This window comes from Chiloscyllium plagiosum, unplaced genomic scaffold (genome assembly GCF_037043375.1).
Source record: "Chiloscyllium plagiosum isolate Xiang-an unplaced genomic scaffold, Cpla_swu_hap1 HiC_scaffold_11, whole genome shotgun sequence".
Classification (NCBI taxonomy): Eukaryota; Metazoa; Chordata; class Chondrichthyes; order Orectolobiformes; family Hemiscylliidae; genus Chiloscyllium; species Chiloscyllium plagiosum.
In genome coordinates this window covers 80,479,894-80,486,922 of record NW_028270149.1, presented here as the reverse complement: position 1 = coordinate 80,486,922, position 7,029 = coordinate 80,479,894, and the positions used below count along the sequence as shown (strand labels likewise).

The 7,029-nt window shown below is 42.4% G+C and overlaps 1 pseudogene across 1 annotated transcript in view; it reads left to right on the top strand.

Moving 5' to 3' along the window:
* LOC148148841 (sodium- and chloride-dependent neutral and basic amino acid transporter B(0+)-like) overlaps nucleotides 1-7,029 on the top strand; it is a 430,083-nt pseudogene that overhangs the window by 85,633 nt on the left and 337,421 nt on the right. The gene's annotated exons all lie outside the window — the stretch shown is intronic.

Genomic DNA, 7,029 nt, shown 5'->3' with positions numbered 1-7,029 from the left:
TGTTCAAAATCTAAAAGGAGCTCTTGAAAGAAAGATATTTTACCTCTGTGAAATGTTCATGCAGGCCAAATGGACAGGTGGATGGCAAACCGGATTTCATCCAAAGACATGTGAGGTGATGCTTTTTGGCAGAAGTGATGAGTAGAGGCAATACAGATTTAATGGTATAGTTTGAAAGAGTACACATGATTAGAAGTTGTTGGCAGTTCTTTTATATTGATCATTGAAGGCAGCAAGATATTGGAATGTAAATGTGGAGAATTGATTAACACAGACAGAAAGCAGAGAGCAATGTTTTTAAATTGGCAGGTTTGCCAATAACAAACAGAAAGGTCAAAGAAATGTGTCAGTGTAGCTCAATTCCCTGAGGACCATACGGCATTGAGGTATTCATACTACTCCCTACTTCATCAGACTATAGCCATGTATTCCTCATGTCTGTCCTGGTCCTCCTGGGCCATCACAGCATCCTCCCTTCCAGCTACCTCCTCAAATAAAACTCACATTCTTTCATCTCTTCACTTCTGAGACATTACCCTTTGGTAGAGTCAGGTTGTGGAGAACATGCAAACAACTATGATGCCGGATACTCAGTTTATAGTCTACAGCATTGTACTTGATCAGTTGAGGCATCTTCCTCAGTAGCCCTATTGTGATGGTTTTGTGCCTTTAGGAGAGATGTATTCTCTGTTGTTTCTCTTGCAGAGAACTGTGGACAGTTTGTCTGCAGCAGGCAGGCAGTTGATAAATAGTTTGGCAATATCCCTCAGGTGTTGTTTTTTCATGAGACAAAAGAAGCATGAGCAGTGGAGTCAGGGTTCACACAGACCCAGGAAAGTTTTAGTTTTTCTTTTAGTTTGTGAGATGGTTTCTTCTGCTGCTGAGCTAACAGCTTGCCTTCTCTGCCGTTAGAGTCTTAGGTGAGAGGCTTCCTTTTAGAATTAAAACGAGGCAGATATGGGATGCTTCCTATATTGGAACAGTTGATAATTCGTACTTAAGTAAAACATTATCTTTTAAGTATTTCAAAAGAGTTAAAGTTATGCCAATTCTTTTTGTATTTTAATTGCATCATAAGGATAATGTTGGTTTTGATTAAAGCCTAGTGGGCGAACAATCAAATCAAATTTGGAACACGGCACCTTATACTAGCCTGGAAATAAATATTAAAGATAAGGTCGAGCCTATCTCCTACTAAAGCTTAGCAGGGTCTGGTCTCGTCTATAATACTGTGGTCTGCTTTAGAATGACCCCTGTGGAAGGACACACATTAGTCCACATCAGTCTGTGGATCCTCATACGTGTCTATTGTATAAAGTAATGCTCTGAAAGAGTTAATGTTTGAGCTAGACAAATCTCTACTCAGACTGCTGATGTCCCACAACTCTGGATTGGGAATCAATTGGAGTCTGAACTGGTCTCCTGATGGAGACACACATGTCTTTGCTACCTCTGCCGGATAATAAATTAAAATGCATTAAGGGTTAGTGTAACTTGTACATAGTTACTGTTATGTCATAAAATACACTGTGTAATCTAAGGCAAGTGCTGAGACTTACTCGTGATCCATCATAATCATAACTTGCTGGTGAGATAGCTAAAGCAGCACCTGGATGTGGAGAAATTCTTTGTTGAAGGTTAGGTAAACAGCGAGAATGTGGTTTTTTGCCTCTCACCCGATCAAGTTCACCCATCTACCAATCTTTTCACCAGCTATGAGAACAGAATATCCCGCCCTTTATTTTGTTTGACTGGAGAATCTAGAACATGGAAGTCTAGCCTCAGTATAAAAGGTCACTTTCCGAGCATTATTCTTTCTAACCTTGTAACATACTTCAGTTTTGTTGCTGATGTTGAGGGCAAAGACTCGATATAAATTAATTGGTTGATGTCAACATCCTTCTAAAACTATATTCTAGTGTTCAGTGGTATTAAACAAAAAGACTAAATTTGGTGTTGTTTTAAATATTCTCTCTCATTCTACACACTTTTATGAAAATATACAGCTTTGTTAAACAATCAATGCTGATGGGATTCCCTTGTGGGCTGATTTGGTTTGAAGGAGTTCCTGACGGTGCTTCATTGACAGCCCGACATTGCACTGTTAAAACTACCTGGGTTAGTCACTGTGTCTACCAGTGAATTCAGCTCCTTCATACCATTAAACATTGTATTACTCCCAATTTCCCTAATTCACTGACCAGGATTATGGGTTAAACACAATACTGTATTCAATTGATAATACAGAGAAAGGGAGATCAGTCTTGAAACCCGAATATAAAAGAAAATAAATATTTGTTTGATAAGGTCTAAAATCATGTGAAAGGAAAGCTGCAGTGTTAGAAACCAGGGAAATACAAACTAAAGCAGGAGCCCTTGTTAGTATACAAGAGGAGAATAATGTAAATCTCTACTGCAATCAAACAACTTCTCTCTCATTTACCAACTAACCATCCCAGAAGGTGTTGCTGGCCCAGTTATGCAGGTCATAGGTGTAGCTCTCTGCAACAATGAACTTACTCCCAGTATTGCTCACTTGGACCCTGGTGAGGAATGGAGATTCCTGATCCATTTGGACAAGATTCATTGTTTGTCTGCAGCCATGTTATATTAACAATTTCAAAATATCCATTGTCCAGAGAGAAATTGCAGAGTGGATCTGAAAAATATGGAATATGTTTGTAAGGCATAATTTACTTACTATTCTTAGGATGTTCAGATTATTAGGAGGGCAGGCATTAACTGCTAATCTTAATTGTGGAGGTCATTAGGCCTCTTTAGATGTCAATTAATGGATAACCACATTCAATAAGATAAAATAGTTTACCATAGACCAGTCTGCCAGTGAGGTATTTGAGGTATTAGAGTCATAGAGATGTACAGCATGGAAACAGATCCTTCAGTCCAACCCATCCATGCCGAACAGATATCCCAACCCAATCTAGTCGCACCTGCCAGCACCCGGCCCATATCCCTCCAAACCCTACCTACTCATATACCCATCCAAAAGACGTTTAAATGTTGCAATTGTACCAGCCTCCACCACTTCCTCTGGCAGCTCATTCCATACACGTACCACCCTCTGCATCAAAACGTTGCCCCTTCGGTTCCTTTTATATCTTTTCCCTCTCACCCTAAATCTACGCCCTCTAGTTCTGGACTCCCCAACCACAGGGAAAAGACTTTATCTATTTATCCTATCCATGCCCTCATAATTTTGTAAACCTCTATAAGGTTGCCCCTCAGACTCCGACGCTCCAGGGAAAACAGCCCCAGCCTGTTCAGCCTCTCCGCATAGCTCAAATCCTCCAACCTTGGCAACATCCTTGTAAATCTTTTATGAGTCCTTTCAACTTTCACAACATCTTTCCAATAGGAAGGAGACCAGAAATGCACGCAATATTCCATCAGTGGCCTAACCAATGTCCTGTACAGCCGTAACATGAACCACCCCCCCTCCCCCCCCCCAAATGCCTGCACTCAACAGTCTGACAAATAAAAGAAAGCAGACCAAACACCTTCTTCACTATCCCATCCACCTGTGACTCCAATCTCAAGGAGCTATGAACCTCGACTCCAAGATCCCTTTGTTCAGCAACACTCCCTAGGACTTTACCATTCAGTGTATAAGTCCTGCTAAGATTTGCTTTCCCAAAATGCAGCACCTCGCATTTATCTGAATTAAACTCCATCTGCCACTTCTCGGCCCATCTGCTCAAGATCCTGTTGTAATCTGAGGTAATCCTCTTCGCTGTCCACTTCACCTCCAATTTTGGTGTCATCTGCAAACTTACTAACTGTACCTCTTATGCTCGCATCCAAATCATTTATGTAAAAAACAAAAAGTAAAGGATCCAGCACCGATCCTTGTGGCCCTCCACTGGTCACAGGCCTCCAGTCTGAAAAACAACCCTCCACCACTACCCTCTGTCTTCTACCTTTGAGCCAGTTCTGTATCCAAATGGTTAGTTCTCCCTTTATTCCGTGAGAACCAACCTTGCGAATCAGTCTCCCATGGAGAACCTTGTCAAACGCCTTACTGAAGTCCATATAGATCACATCTACCGCTCTGCCCTCATCAATCCTCTTTGTTACATTTTCAAAAAAACTCAATCAAGTTTGTGAGACATGATTTCCCACGGACAAAGCCATGTTGACTATCCCTAATCAGTCCTTGCCTTTCCAAATACATGTACATCCTGTCCCTCAGGATTCCCTCCAACAACTTGCCCATCACCGACGTCAGGGTCACTGGTGTATAGCTCCCTGGCTTCTCCTTACTACCCTTCTTAAAGAGTGGCACCATGTTAGCCAACCTCCAGTCTTCCGGCCCCTCACCTGTGACTATCAATGACACAAATATCTCAGCAAGAAGCCCAGCAATCACTTCTCTAGCTTCCCACAGAGTTCTAGGGTATATCTGATCAGGTCCTGGGAATCTATCCACCTTTATGCATGTCAAGACATCCAGCACTTCCTTCTCTGTAATCTGGATATTTTGAAATGTGCCATCATCTATTTCGCTACTTCCGATATCTTCCATATCCTTTACCACAGTAAATACTGATGCAATATACTCATTTAGTATCAGCCCATCTCATGTGGCTCCTCACAAAGGCCGCCTTGCTGATCTTTGAGGGGCCCTATTCCCTCCCTAGTTATCCTCTTGTCCTTAATGTATTTCTAAAAACCCTTTGGATTCTCCTTAATTCTATTTACCAAAGCTATTTCATGCCCACTTTTTGCCCTCCTGATTTCCCTCTTAAGTATACTCCTATTGCCTGTGACAGTCAGAGACTTTTTCCCCGGGTACAGCAGAGTGTTACAAGCGGACATAAATTTAAGGTGAAGGGTGGAAGGTATGGGGGGATGTCGGGGTAGGTTCTTTACCCAGAGAGTGGTGGAGGCATGGAATGCGCTGCCTGTGGGAGTGGCAGAGTCAGAATCATTGGTGACCTTTAAGCGGCAATTGGATAGGTACATGGATAGGTGCTTAAGCTAGGACAAATGTTCGGTACAACATCGTGGGCCGAAGGGCCTGTTCTGTGCTGTATTGTTCTATGTTCTCTGCCTTTAGACTCTAAGGATTCACTCGATTTATCCTGTCTATACCTGACATATGCTTCCTTCTTTTTCTTAACCAAACCCTCAATTTCTACAGTCATCCAGCATTCCCTATACCTACCAGGCTTTCCTTTCACCCTAACAGGAATATACTTTCTCTGGAATCTCATTATCTCATTTCTGAAGGCTTCCCATTTTCCAATCATCCCTTTACCGGTGAACATCTGCCCCCAATCAGCTTTTGAAAGTTCTTGCCTTATGCAGTCAAAATTGGCCTTTCTCCAATTTAGAACTTCAACTTTGAGATCTGGTCTATCCTTTTCCATCACTATTTTAAATCTATTGGAATTATGGTCGCTGGCCCCAAAGTGCTCCCCCACTGACACCTCAATCACCTGCCCTGCCTTATTTCCCAAGAGTAGGTCAAGTTTTGCACCTTCTCTAGTAGGTACACCCACATACTGAATCAGAAAATGTTCTTGTCCACACTTAACAAATTCCTCTCCATCTAAACCCTTAACACTATGGCAGTCCCAGTCTATGTTTGGAAAGTTAAAATCCCCTACCATAACCACCTTATTATTTTTACAGATAGCTGAGATCTCCTTACAAGTTTGTTTCTTAATTTCCATCTGTCTATTAGGGGGTCTATAATACAATGCCAATAAGGTTTCTTTCTTATTTCTCAGTTCCCTTTCTTATTTCTCAGTTCCACCCAAATAATTTCCTTGGATGTATTTCCAGGAATATCCTCCCTCAGCATAGCTGTAATGCTATCTCTGATCAAAAACACCACACCCCTCCTCTATTGCCTCTCTTTCTATCCTTCCTGTAGCATTTGTATCCTAGAACATTAAGCTGCCAGTCCTGCCCATCCCTGAGCCAGGTTTCTGTAATTGCTATGATATCCCAGTCCCACGTTCCTAACCATGCCCTGAGTTCATCTCCTTCCTTGTTAGGCCCCTTGCATTGAAATAAATGCCGTTTAATTTATTAATCCTATCTTGTCCCTGCCTACCCTGACTGTTTGACTTACTTCTGTTCTCAACTGTACCAGTCTCAGATTGATCTCTTTCCTCACTATCTCCCTGGATTCCAACCCCAATCCCACCCCACCCCACCTCAAACTTACCAGTTTAACTCCTCCCGAACAGCTCTAGGAAATCTCCCGGCCAGTATATTAGTTCCCTTCCAATTTAGGTGCAATCCATCCTTCTTGTACACGTCACTTCTACCCCAAAAGAGATTCCAATCGTCCAAAAATGTGAATCCTTCGTCCGTACACCAGCTCCTCAACCATGCATTCATCTGCTCTATCCTCCTATTCCTGCCATCACTAGTTTGTAGCACCAGGAGTAATCCAGATATTACTACTCTCGAGGATCTCCTTTTTAAATTCCTGCCTAACTCTCTGTAATCTTCCTTCAGAATCTAAACCTCTCCCCTTCCTATGTCATTGGTTCCAATGTGGACAATGACCTCTTGCTGGCCCCTCTCCCCCTTGAGAACATTCTGCACTCTTTCTGAAACATCCTTGGTCCTGGCACCAGGGAAGCAACACACCACTCTGATTTTTTGCTGCAGGCCACAGAAATGTCTGTCTGTACCTCAGATGAGAGAGTCCCCTAAAACAATTGATCTCTCGGAAGCCGATGTAGCCCTCATTGCATTAGAGCCAGTCTCAATACCAGAAACTTGGCTGTTCGTGCTACGCTCCCCTGAGAATCCATCACCCCCTACATTTTCCAAAACAGCATACTTGTTTTAAATGGGTATAGCCACAGAAAGCTCCTGCACTAGCTGCCTATCTCGCTTGCCTGTCATGGAGTTAACCCATCTGTGTGACTGTATCAGAGACTTTCTCCGCTTCCTATAACTGCCATCCATTACATACTGTTGCTGTTGCAAGGTCCTCATTGCTTCTGTCTCTCCAACCGATCCATTCAATCTGATAAAATTTGCTAC